Below are 14,771 nucleotides of genomic sequence, written 5' to 3'. Positions count from 1 at the left end.
AGAAAGCTGTTCCGCCATGCGAGTGGACCAGTATCTACCACCTACCGTTCAGTTGAAGAGAACAGTCAGCTCTGTCGTGGTGTCAGGTGAAGCACCGCAGATACCTGACAGTGTTCCACAAGAAGAGAAAACCATTGCAAGCCAGCAGAGTGGTAAGGAACCCCCTTGCCCCCCACAGGCTCCGATGGAGGTGGCCGTGAAAAAGGTCAGAGTTACGGCTCCTGAACCGAGTGTGAGCCCGTGCGCTCCGACTCAAATGGTCCCAGGACCGGGATCCAACGCTCCCGAGTTTCAAGCCAGTAAGTGGACTGTCCCAGAAGTGCCGGGGGCAGGTCCCGATACAGCCGAGGTGGGAACTGACAGCGTCCCCGAGGACCTGTTGGCTACCGTGAATCACCACAGTGGTAAGGTATCTACCCTTTACCCCCTGCCAGGTGAAACAGAGACTTTGAGGAAAGAGACATTGTCCATTGCTCGCTTCCCAGCGGAAGCCTCGCAAGTACGTAGGGACAAGGACTGTGTGGCGAGGGATTTAGTAAAAATTGCCTCCCTTAAGCCCAAAAGGGAGCGTGCCATTCGCCAAGTAGTGGACCGCGGAAAAGGTCCTGGCCTCCTGGTCTACCGCATCCATGCCGCGGGTGACCGGGTAAAGGTCTGCTTCAGAGACATGGTGCTACTCCTTCCACCAGGGGGAGGAAGTAGCGAGGAACCAGTGACTGTTGCCCTCCGGTGTGCTCTTCAAGAAATTTTTCTGGGGGAGGCTCACGGACGCAAAAGTGAGGTACCCCCACTTGATCAGTTAGGGGCACCCCACGAATGGTCTCAGCAAACAGCTGACGCTCAGCTGGCCTCGGGTATGGTATGTGAACTGTATTGTAACCTGATGTCTAAAGTCACCAGTGATAGGTTGTACATATGCCCTGCATTTTCATTGTATAACTGTGTACCAGGTTATGTCTGCCATCCAAGCGAGGTCGTTGGAGTTTCACCAGGGGGAGAGTGTAGCCTGGAGCTCCCGTGGCTCCTGGAGACCCCCCTCCCCTTGAGCAGCTCGGTCGCGGGTGCCGACAGACCCGACGGCTGCTTCCAAGGGTGGGGGCTGGAGCAGGGAGCAGCGCGGCTTCTCCTGCCTGCGGCCGGTTGCCGGGGACGCGATCGGGCGGTTGCTAAGGCCGCGATCGCGTCTCTAAGGTCCCGGCGGCCGGCCAAGCAGGGCGCCGCCATTGAGGATACTGTTGCGCATGCGCAGGGATGCGTAGGCGCAGGGACAGCCCCCGAGACAGGGATAGCTCGCGCGAGAGCAGGGAGAGCTGAGGGAAGGTCGAGGCAGCCCGGGAAAGCTTGCGCAAGCGCAGTGAAGGTAGGGAAAAGCCCGCGAACCCCTGGCCTACCAGGGAAGGCTCTGAGCTGGGACTACATATCCCCAGAGCCTTTGCGAGCCCCATGTGACCCCAGGGAGCCAATAGGGCTTAGGAGACCCCTGAGAAAAGAGATACATTTGGCGGGCTTGCAGCACGTTAGATCAGTCAGAGACCGGAGCAGCCCAGGGAAGGAGGTAGGGTACAGGAGTCAGGGACTCCCTGTACTAGGCCAGCACCCCCAGGGCTCGAGATAGCTCAGCTCCCCAGTAAGGTGAGTGTTGCCAGGGGCAGCCCTCGGGTTAGGGACCCTGCCACTTACATTAGTGGGAGCTGGGAAAGGAAGGTTACGCAGAGTTGGAGTCAGGGAGCTGTAGGGAAGTAAGGTGCGGGGAGCGAGAGCAGCTCCTGCACCCCATAGGTACCCACACCCCAGGTAGGCCCCAACTCCCCACTAGGTTAGTGGGTAATTGCTGAGGGAGGCCCAAGATAGGGACGCTGCCCTTAGTGTAGTGCTGCATTGTCAGAGTCACGGCTGTCAGTGCTGTGAGGTCTGACAGGCAGGCACCTTGTTGCGCAGCACGTTGGCTGCAGTCAAAAGTGAGCTACAGCTTGCTGCGGTAGGCGCTGGGACTAGTCAGAGAGTAGTGGGTCTGGAGAAGGGCTATAGCTGTTCTAGTCACCTTGAGGTAGCGCTAGGGGTAGGATGCCTGAAGGGATAAACTGGTAACTGAGAGCAGGAATTCTGGAGAGGATCTGCACTAGGCTAGCCAACAGTAGGTAGACGCCCAAGTACTGCATGGAAGAGTACTCTAGTCCATTCCAGATCACTTACCGAAGGGACTTGGGTAGTTGGGGGAGTGGGACAGGTCATTACCCCTGCAGGCCCTAGGAGTTCCCCAAGCCACTACAGGTTGCTGTACTACAGGGACAGGCCCTAGGTTAGGGTTCCTGTCACGTTAGTACCACTTAGATTAGACAGGGACACAGCAGACGCTGCGGTTCCTGTGAAGCGGTTCGGACCCACGTCGGGGTCCGCACGTGCAAGGAGTTCGGTTGGATCAGACGGATTTATCACACGTCTGACCCTTTGAGAAGTTTGTTGCTGACCCGAGCACCGGAGTGCTCGGCAGGTATTATACCATCACATGTGCACCAACAGGCCTAGAGGTTCTTAGTGACTGCGCAGTCACCCATTGACTATCTCTGTAGGAGTACGGGACATTGGGTGGGGTTCTTGGGACACTGGGTGGGATCACCTAGTGTTTGGGAATCGTCCTGCGAGACGTCACTGTTAGTGTCTCACCGTGAGAGAGACACAGGTTATCATTATTAGTCGTTAGTAAAGTCCTTCGTTATATAAAGCACTGTGTATGGTATTATTGATTGTCCTGCGAGGAACCACTCCCCCTCTGGTGGGAGCCATCGCAGGTGGAGGCGCTGTACCGAGAAGATGTTGTAAGTGATCACCCCTAGTATAATTACCCCAGGTTCCCCGTGGCGGAAGCTCAGCCCTCCTGGGAGCCAACAGGTAATGCACCACACCTGAGTAACAATATATGTTTCCTGCACTCACACAGTAGAATCTGCGATTGGGTGGGGGAATACCCGTTACATGTATGTATAGGGGTATGCGCATATAGGTATGTACAAATATATGTATATTTATATGCATGTAACGCGGCGGGAAAACCAATACATGTACCTATCTGTATGACTTGTAAATGTATACACCTGAATAAAAAAAGATATTCAAAAAAAAAAAAAGAATGGTTAGATTTGTTCAGGGCAGACCCTTTTTTAAAATATGTTATGACGTCCCTTTTTCTTAGTCAGGGAAGATTGAAGCCCCATTCAAGTTAATCAGGCTTAAATGGTCCTTTAAAAGGGGAAGCTATCTTTACAACATATTAGATTGTAAGCTCCTCGGAGCAGGGACTCCTCTTCCTTAATGTTACTTTTATATCTGAAGCACTTATTCCCATGACCTGTTATTTATATTATTTGTTATTTATATGATATGTATTACTACTGTGAAGCGCTATGTACATTTATGGCGCTATATAAATAAAGACATACAATACAACATATTGAATATGGATTATAGTCGTTATTTATGCTGCTACTATTCATGAGGGCACCCACAACATGTGCTTTGTAAGATGTTACTTAATAAAATGTGCCCTTTATCAATGTGGTGCTATGCCATAAAGTTTCCATAAAGAAACTTTACTCTATACAGTTGTCTGGCCTACCACAAAATAATGACAGAATCAGCAATCATCAACTTAAAAGCAATATGCAAAATACATTGACCATACCTTCATCAACACTTTGGCTAAGTAGTAGTATTCATGCACGACCAAGTTAATTGCATTTATTTTGCATATTTCTTTTATTATGATGATTTTTAATTCTTTAGTCGGTCTGTTTAACTTAAGTAGGAGTTAATAAATAATAATATTTTAATGATGTTTATGTTTTGTAACTCGCGTCACAAAATCCAGCCAGGCCTTATGGGCAATTTAGTTACTTATATTGTGAAACATGATAACACCAGTCAGATCGCTCACATCAGTAGCCTGGTCATCTTGAACAGAAAAATGGGAGTGCAGAAAAATGAAAACACTCTCTGCCATGAAAAATGACGTTTCAGATTTGAGTAATAAACTCCCAGCAACCCCCATCATACTACAGCTGACTTCAAGTGATTTGTAGGTATATTTATTTATAGTATACTTTTACTGTACAATGTAAAGTGCTGGAACAAAACTATATTCGCTACAAAGAATAAGTTAGGACCACATATCTCATTCATTTAACCATTGACGAAGGTATGTAAGTATGTCAGTCATAACATGTGCCAGCAGGAGAGTGCCGTACAATGAGAAAAGTCAACAGGTGCTGTTTTAACAAGTTGTTTGGAAGTGTTCATCAAATATTATTGGTCTAAAAAATGCATGAAGTAACACGTTTGCTGCTGTTTATTTACAGTATCTAATTCTTGCACTATACCAAGGATAGATACATTCCTAAATAAGCTAGGGAGGGTATTGCTATTTAATGACAGCTCTTGGAATTCACCCCTCCTGCCCTCTGCATGAATAAACATTACCGCAGGGCAGGAAAATATGCGTCTTTTATTAGTGAACAACTGTAGTTTCTGAATAAGTAACTGGTATGTTATGCATCCTTATGACAAGGGACTTGTGTTGAATCAATTAAAAAATCTGGTATCTAGTGGTGCACAATACAATGCAGGAAATCTAAACAGAAATGAAATGATTTGGGGAATTTGTCTTCTGTGCAGACAATTAGGTGTATTAAACCATTCATAATGTGAGCATGGCATATAACTTTTATTTATGGAATCTATAGTATAGAAAAATAGTTCAAGCATACATTAAATTGAGCTGATGTGAACTAAGTTACAATAATTATACTATAAAAATAAAGTATTCTAAGTAAATGTATCCATATCCAAATAGGGTCAGTGAGTGTCAAGCAGCAAGCACACACATGGGTCATTAATCGGATTCTAGCATATGTCGGAGTGGGAATTCTCAAGGATATGTGAGAAACAGAACAGTCTGCGAATATTTCACATTAAAGCTGCAGTTCAGTCTTTTTTTTTTTTTTTTTTTTAATTAATTTTTTTACTTTAATAGCTTCATGTGGGCAATCTCTATTTACCTAAAGAACTGTATAGCTGTCAGTCAATCCGTTCTCCATGTATTAATCGGCGAAATTTTTGTGACATATTAAAAGCTGGCATTTGTTTATAATTTGCCTCCGGCAGTCAGTGGAAGACTCATGAATATTCATGAGTCTCCCAGTGACGTGTGCTCGCTCCCGATCTGCCGCTGTGTGGTGCCCCCTTCTGCCCGATCCCTGTGGCTGTCAGCCTGCGCGAGATGGAGGGGGCTTGTGCCGCCAGTGGGGAGGGGGGAGCGGGAGATGTGTCTCCCTCATTCTCTGATCCCTGTGCCTGCCTCCCTGCCCGCGCGCGCGGGAGATGCAGGGGGGTTGCGCTGCCCCCGTGGGGGGTGGGGAAGGGAGGGGGGAGCGGGAGATGTGTCCCCTTCTGCTCCGGTCCCTGTGTCTGCCTCCCTGCCCGCACGGGAGATGCAGGGGGGTTGCGCTGCCCCTGTGGGGGGTGGGGAAGGGAGGGGGGAGCGGGAGATGTGTCCCCTTCTGCTCCGGTCCCTGTGCCTGCCTCCCTGCCCGCACGGGAGATGCAGGGGGGTTGCGCTGCCCCCGTGGGGGGTGGGGAAGGGAGGGGGGAGCGGGAGATGTGTCCCCTTCTGCTCCGGTCCCTGTGTCTGCCTCCCTGCCCGCGCGGGAGATGCAGGGGGGTTGCGCTGCCTTGTGGGGGGTGGGGAAGGGAGGGGGGAGCGGGAGATGTGTCTCCCTTCTGCCCCGCTCCCTGTGCCTGCCTCCCTGCCGCGCGGGAGATGCAGGGGGGTTGTGTCCCGGAGCAGTGGTGGCAGCAAGGTGGTGATTGTGTGTGTGTGTGTGTGTGTGTGTGTGTGTGTGTATAAATGTGTGTGTGTGTGTGTGTGTGTGTGTGTGTGTGTGTGTGTGTGTGTGTGTATATGTGTGTGTGTGTGTGTATATATATATATATGTGTGTGTGTATATGTGTGTGTGTGTGTGTGTGTGTGTGTGTATATATGTTTGTGTGTGTGTGTGTGTGTGTGTGTATATATGTGTGTGTGTGTGTGTGTGTGTGTGTGTATATATGTGTGTGTGTGTGTGTGTGTGTGTGTGTGTGTGTCACCACAAGTACCCAGTCACCCACCCACTCCCCCTCTCCCGCCCACCCACTCCCCCTCTCCCGCCCACCCACTCACCCTTCTCACCCTCTCCCGCCCACCCACTCACCCTTCTCACCCTCTCCCGCCCACCCACCCACCCACTCACCCTCTCCCGCCCACCCACCCGCCCACTCACCCTCTCCCGCCCACCCACCCGCCCACTCACCCTCTCCCGCCCACTCACCCTCTCCCGCCCACCCACCCACCCACTCACCCTCTCCCGCCCACCCACCCACCCACTCACCCACTCACCCTCTCCCACCCACTCACCCTCTCCCACCCACCCACTCACCCTCTCCCACCCACCCACTCACCCTCAACTCACCCTCTCCCACCCACCCACCCACCCTCTCCCACCCACCCACCCACCCTCTCCCACCCACCCACCCACTCACCCTCTCCCACCCACCCACCCACTCACCCTCTCCCACCCACCCACCCACTCACCCTCTCCCACCCACTCACCCTCTCCCGCCCACCCACCCACTCACTCTCTCCCGCCCACCCACCCACTCACTCTCTCCCACCCACCCACCCACCCACTCACTCTCTCCCACCCACCCACCCACCCACTCACTCTCTCCCACCCACCCACTCACTCTCTCCCACCCACTCACTCTCTCCCACCCACCCACCCACCCACTCACGCCCACCCACCCACCCACTCACTCCCGCCCACCCACCCACTCACTCCCGCCCACCCACCCACTCACTCTCCCGCCCACCCACCCACCCACTCACGCCCACCCACCCACCCACCCACTCACTCTCTCCCGCCCACCCACCCACCCACCCACTCTCTCCCGCCCACCCACCCACCCACCCACCCACTCTCTCCCGCCCACCCACCCACCCACCCACTCTCTCCCGCCCACCCACCCACCCACCCACTCTCTCCCAAACTCTCTCCCACCCACCCTCTCCCTCACTCATTTATATCTGGCTTTTTTTATTAGATTAGTAAGGAACTATGTACAGTAACAAGGACAAGTTGAAGTAAAGTATAAATGTAATACAATAAATAAACGGTTATGTCAAAAACAAATGTTATTAGTTCTTACTAGGAATTTTATTCCATTTCTTTTTTTAAAAGGTGGGACTGGGGCGAGTAGATTTTTGGGTGATTTGTCTAGATAGAGGTGTGTGTGTGTGTGTGTGTGTGTACACTGGAAGTCAGAATACTTCTGTCAGACCGCTTGTGTGTGTGTGTGTGTGTGTGTACACACACACACACAAGCGGTCTGACAGAAGTATTCTCTGACTTCCAGTGTCTGCCGCTGCTACAGCGTAACTCCTCCCTACCGCCCTCCTGTCCCGCTCCTGTCCCATTCACATGGTCCTCTTCTCCCTCCGCCACCACTGCTGTCCTCTGCCGCTGCCGAGCTTCGCTGCAGGATGCCATCCTTCTCTCCCTCCGCCGCCGGCTACTGTCCTCTGCCGCTGTCGAGCTTCGCTGCAGGATGCCGTCCTTCTCTCCCTCCGCTGCCGGCTGCTGACCTTCGCTATATATCCATACATACATATACATATATACATACAGTATATATAAAAAAATATATATATATAAATATATATATATGTTCTTCAGTATTTATTGATACCTTTTTTTTATTTGGACCAACAATTTGTGTCATGAGCAAAGCTTTCAAGAGTTTTCCTCTTCCTCAGGTCAAGCAATACCATAAATATATACGCACATAAACATGCGCACACAGTGTATATGTTTGCGTGTGCGCATGTTTATGTGTGCGTGTGCGCATGTTTGTGTGCGTGTGCATATGTGTGCGTGTGCGCATGTATATGTGCGTGTACGCATGTATACGTGTGTGCATGTTTGTGTGTGTATATATGTGCGTTTGCGCATGTTTATGTGCGCATGTATACGTGTGTGCATGTTTATGTGTACGTGTGTGCATGTTTATGTGTGCGTGTGCGCATGTTTGTGTGCGTGTGCGCGTGTATGTGTGCGTGTGCGCATGTATACGTTTGTGCATGTATGTGTGCGTGTGCACGTGTATGTGTGCGCGTGCGCATGTATATGCGTGCGTGTGCATATATATCTATATCATACAAACACTCACAAAGGGGGTAAGCGCGGCCCTCCTACCCCAGCCGCCAAAGCTCCCTTACCCCCTCGCCGCTCCCTCCCCCCCCCCCCCGCCCGCTCCCTTACCCCCCCGCCTGCTCCCTACCCCCCCCCGCCCGCTCCCTTACCCCCCCGGCCGCCAACTCCCCAGCCGCTGGGGGGCCAAGCAGCCTCGGATCTGCGCCAGTCCCACTCTCCACCACCTCTCACTCCCGTTGTGTGTGTGTGTGTGTGTGTGTGTGTGTGTAGGGACATTTTACTCCTGCCAACAATTTGTGCCTCACTTTCACCCCACCCTACCCCTGCCCTTCACCCCCCCTACCCCTGCCCTTCACCACCCTCTACCCCTGCCCTTCACCCCCCCTACTACCCCTGCTCTTCACCCTCTCTAACCCTGACCTTCACCCACCCCTACCCTTCACCCACCCCTACCCCTGCCCTTCACCCCCCCTACCCCTGCCCTTCACCCCCCCCCACGCCTGCCCTTTGACTGACGCACGCACACACCCTGACTGACGCACGCACACACCCTGACTGACGCACGCACACACCCCGACTGACGCACGCACACACCCTGAGTGACGCACGCACAGACCCTGACTGACGCACGCACACACCCTGACTGACGCACGCACACACACCCTGACTGGCGTACGCACACAAACCCTGACTGGCGCACGCACACAAACCCTGACTGGCGCACGCACACAAACCCTGACAGCCACACGTACACACACTGACAGCCGCACGCACACACCCTGACTGACGCACGCACACACACACCCTGACTGACGCACGCACACACCCTGACTGACGCACGCACACACACTGACGCACGCACACACTGACTGACTGACGCACGCACACACACACACACACTGACTGATTGACGCACTGACTGACACACACACATACATACTGACGCACGCACACAACCCCTCACAGCCGCATGCACACAACCCCTCACAGCCACACGCACACATACACAGACTGACGCGCGCACACACACACACACACACCCACTGACTGCTGCACACACACACACTGACTGCTGCACACACACACACACACACACACTGACACAAACAAACACACACACTGACACACACACACACTGACACACACACACACACTGACTGACACACACACACACACACACTGACTGACGCACGCGCGCACACCCCCACACCCACGCGCGCACACACACAGACTGACGCGCGCGCGCACACACACAATGAATGATACACACACACACACATACACTGACACACACACACACTGACACTGACACACACACACACTGACACTGACACACACACACACACACACATACACACACACACACACTGACACACACACACACACACTGACACACACACACACACACTGACTGACACACACTGACTGACACACACACACACACACTGACTGACACACACACACTTACTGACGCGCGCGCGCACACCCCCACACCCACACACTGACTGAATGACTGACTGACTGCCGCACGCACACACTGACTGACTGAGGCACACACACACGCACACACTGACTGTGTGTGTGTGTGCGTCAGTCAGTCTGTGTGTGTGTTTGTGTTTCTGCGTCAGACTCACTGACGCGCGCGCGCACACACACTGACTGACTGACGCACACACACTGCATGAAGCTGTAAAGGAGGGAGGGGGGGAACTGGATTGATGTGAATGGGGGACAAACAGAGAGAGGGGGAGGGGTGAGGAGAGAGAGAGGAGCGGGAACATTACATCCCGGGCAACGCCGGGTCTCTCAGCTAGTATAAAATAAACGTAAAGAGAGGGTGCATACCATTCAATGATGGATACAAAAAAAGGAACAACAGGACAGTCACTCTTATACTCCCAGAAAGTGAATATATATATCATTTACGTGAATCACTATCCGTATTTGAAGTGTGTGTGTATATAAATATATATATACATACAAATGAGCATACAGTAATATTTCCATTTGCTATTTGCCTTGCTATGGAGGGTTTTTGTCACTTTTTTACTCACATAACTTCACATATACATACATATATAATATATAATATATATATATATATATATATATATATATATATATATATATATATATATATATATATATATATATATATGCGCAGTGGAAGTGTATTGTGTGTATTTACCTACACACTCACTCCACATTTCAGTAACATACATATACATCTAAATAATATTCACATATACACGTTTGCTATAAATGGAATTATTACAATTTTACATTATATACACGTGCAATGAATGGAATAAACACTGTAATAAGTTTGAAATCGCCTATCCGAGCTGCTATGCATGGCTGATCCCTTTTCTCCAGCTTCCTTGAATGTACTACTGTATGAGGAAGATCATGTGACCAGATGCTAGTGCACGTTTAGAGAGAGGGAGGGCAGTGCTGACAAAGGGGTGTGCCTGGGTTTGTGACAGGCCATGAAGGGGCAGTGCCTTAGCAAATGCTTGTTAAAATAGAATACAAGAAAATTGGTCTTTCAAAGTTGTTTTTTTAAAAACAGAAAATGCTAAAAGTATTATTTCTTACTACAGAACTGATTTATTAAAAAAAACACACATGCAGGATATAGACTGAACTGCAGCTTTAAGTTATTTAACGGTATCAATCAGCCTGAGAATTCACACTGTATCCAAACCACATGCAAATCATTTATCCCAGAAATGCATTTCAGGATTATACTAAATTTCTTAGATGTTGTGGTAGGATTCACGAATTCTCTAGTAGCTGTAATGTGCAGCTCTAACAGCTGATTGTATTATTATGTGGGCATTTTATTTGTATATACTTGTTATACATGTAGCCCTGTGTAGTTTTGGGGTTACATGTCTTTCTTCTCCTGTGCAATAATCCCTGTTAAGGGCAGGTTTGCCAGGAGTAATCATGGGATTTGCCCTCACCTCCTGTGCTGTGTATTATTCAGTGAAGGAAGTGACATCAGGCTCTGTGTCCACTTACAGTGACACAAGGGTGGTGCCTACTGAATCTATACAATATGCAGTACTTCCTCTATTTAGTCAGTGTGTGCCTCACCACCTGAGTGAGGTGAGTCTATCCAGCAACCTGTCAGGGCTCTGGCAGTGTTTTTTGGCCCTCCCTCAAGGGAGTGGTGTGGAAGACTATTCCTCTTACTCTACCAGGGAGTAAGGGAAGAGCTAGACCTGCTTTCAGTGCCCTTGCCTGGGAGTGTATGGTCAGGGACTTCCTTTGGGTTGGCAACCTGAAATGAGCGGCTAGAAGATGGCCACTATGATGGGCGACTGTCCATGAATGGTGACAATAAAGGATGCCAAAGAAAGAGATTGCTTCTGTCCTGATTGTGGAGTCACTTGGGAAGAAGGTGCACATAGAGGTTCTCTTTCAGAGACTCTTCCCTACTACGCTGGGGGTCTGGAAGGATGGAGGCGCTGTACCATGAGTGACTATAACTCAGCATTACCTCATAAGCCAGTCCTGATGCCATTCCCCATACCATCGCGGGAGACTCAAGGATTCTGTAAGCCAGCAGGTGCACCACACTACACTTCATGTAACAGGGGTCAGTGTCCACATAGGGGGGCAATATGAGATTGGCCCGGGCAAACACCGTTACATACACAATAGGAGTGGTGTTAAACCACTGATCGTTATCAGTTCAGTCATCAATCTCTGTGTTGCTTTAATTAGCTTAATGTCATGAGCTTCATTTACTGGCAGAAATACATACTGCTAGATATACAGGACATAAAAACAGGTACAGCACCTGCTACATACAGTAGGTATAGTTGAAGGGCATGCAGTTGTGGAAGGTTAGCTGTTCGTCCCCTATCCTGCCATGGCCCTTGCCCCATTTTGTCTTCTGTCTAACAGTGTGGCAAGTGTACACTTTGCTCCAATGGGGTACTCCCGGATCAGGACTGACAGAAGTCCAGCTGACAATTAGAAAGGAAGAACATTTTTTCAATATTACAGAAAGGATTACTTACTAAAGCATACAGTATTATACCCATTACTGCACCTGTTCATCTGCTACTCCTACTGACATCTATGCTAGAATGGGTGGACTTTTCTGCCCGATTGTCATTTTTTGGCCCTGTGTCTGATCCCTCTCTTAAGTGGAATCCCAGCCTCTCCTCTTCTCCCACTCAATCCAAAACCACCAGTTGCCACGAGAGCAATCTGTTCTCATGTGTGCCACCTGGCTACCTCCTGAAGCCCTGAATGTATGCAACTCCTCAGGTATGCTGTTGTGTGGAAGGTAGGTGACAGGTTGATACAGCAACATTTGGTGCCTCTGCCTCTAATCAGCTTTGTCTAATTACTAAACCACATTGTTGCTAGTTTTACTTACTAGTGATGGCCATCATTTTATAAGTCTTGTATTGTGTGGTCCTGTATTGTCTATGTTGATTGTGGGAACCCATTTTGAGTCCTTGACTTGGATCCCACTCTATGCCTTTAACTTGCAACCAGACTTGTGCTTTTCAATCTATTTTCTTTGATTCCCTCTCTTTCGCTCTCTAGGACAGTGTGGATGGAGTGGATCAGTATAATGAACTATTAAAATAGATAATAACAACTCCATTATGACAAACATTACACATTTTTTCAAGAACATGGTCTGATAACTAAACATGGTCACAAAAGGTCATTTTTTTTTTTATAACTTAAATTTTATTGAATCAAGACAGCATAAAATACATTACAGAATACTTTTGTCTTGTATGCAAACAATATTTTAACAATTATATAAGTAACAACGAGGTCCTGCTGTGCTTCGGGACCCGGTCTTCCGGGTACTTTGGTGTGGACTATATAGTCCAAGCCGACTCTACTTAAATGGACAAACAGACACATATAACTCAACTTAAAAGGGGAGACAATACATACTCACAGAAAAAAAAAAAAAAAAAAAAAAAATTGAGGCGGGATGGGGAGGGGAGGGGAGAGGGGTAGGTTGGGGGTGAGGTAGGGGGAGTGCATTGGTAGTATGTGCGGCACGTGGCTCCGTGCTAAGCATCGCAGATGTTTGCAAGCTGAGTCGTCTCTCTTATTACTTATGTTATAATGTTGCTATAAGGGGTCCTGGGTGAATAGAATACTTCCTGTAAGCCCCTCCCAAGGAGAACGCACCTACTGTTATCAGAGCCATATTGAGGACCTCTCAATCCCCGGGATATCTGTCTGTGCCAGCCAAGGCGTCCAGACTTTTAGAAAATTGTCACCAGTATCGTTAACTAAACTCGTTAATTTTTCCATCTGGCAAATGAACCAAATTCGATTCCGAATCTTTGGGATGGTTGGAATATCAGATTGTTTCCATAATGCTGCGATCTCGCACCGCGTTGCAATTGCGAAATGGGCAATTAGTTTGTTATTTGTTTTGGAAAGGCCCGTCAATGGCCTGTTCAGTAGGAACAACCACGGGTCTGGGGGAATGGTGAGATCGAACAGTCTCTGTATCCAATGTCTAATCGCTTCCCACAGTGGAGAGATCCGTGGACAAGACCACAGCATATGTAACAGGTCGGCTGTTCCTCCGCACTGGCGGGGGCACAGGGGAGAGGAACCCGGCACAAACCTTGATAATTTCAGTGGGGTGAGGTACCATCGCATTAGGACTTTATATGCGTTCTCCTTGAGCGTGGTGCATATGGAGCTCTTCGCTGTGGCCATATATATGGCGCTCCATTCTTCATCTTCTAAGTTTTCTCCCAGATCTGTTTCCCATTGAGAACGGAATGAGGGTATCTGCTGCTCATGTTCACCAGAACTGATCACTTCTCCGTATAGCTGAGATGTAAGTCCCTTCGTGTCGGTCTCAGCCAGACAGAGCTTTTCGAAAGATGTTAATAGGGGGTATGGGGCAAGTTTGTTATAAAATGCCCTGATCTGGAGGTATCTAAAGAATTCTGAGTGAGGGATCTCTTTTTCTTCCCTGATATGGTCGAATGTTTTGATTTTTCTGTCGTGACCCTCCAGATCTCTAATCCGATTGTAGCCCCTCTGTCTCCAGATTGAGATATTACTGACTGATAGACCTGGAGCGAAATCAGGGTTATTCCAAATGGGTGTTGCCATAGAATGTTTTGTCGTAAGGGAATACCGAAATTTCGTAGACTCCCAAATTGACACTGAGTTGGTCATCGAGGAGAGCGGCATGGCGGTAAATTTTCGCGCCGTTTTAGGTAACCAAATTAAGCTGCTCAGTTCCAGAGGTGCACATGCAGCATTTTCTAATTCCACCCATCTCTTTAACTTTGGGTTAGAATGCCATTGTACAATCTGACTTAATTGTGCCGCCTTGTAATATGATACCAGGCAGGGTACAGCCAGGCCGCCCGCCGCCACAGATCGTTTCATATTTAATTTACTTACTCTTGGTTTTTTACCTCCCCAGATGAATTTGGATATTTCAGATTGAAGTGAGTGCAAGTCCCTCCAACTGAGTGGCACTGGGAGAGTTTGGAAGAGGTATAATAA

Source organism: Ascaphus truei, chromosome 3 (assembly GCF_040206685.1).
Source record: "Ascaphus truei isolate aAscTru1 chromosome 3, aAscTru1.hap1, whole genome shotgun sequence".
Taxonomy (NCBI): Eukaryota; Metazoa; Chordata; class Amphibia; order Anura; family Ascaphidae; genus Ascaphus; species Ascaphus truei.
The sequence above is the reverse complement of the archived record's forward strand: the minus strand, read 5'-3'. Positions refer to the sequence as shown.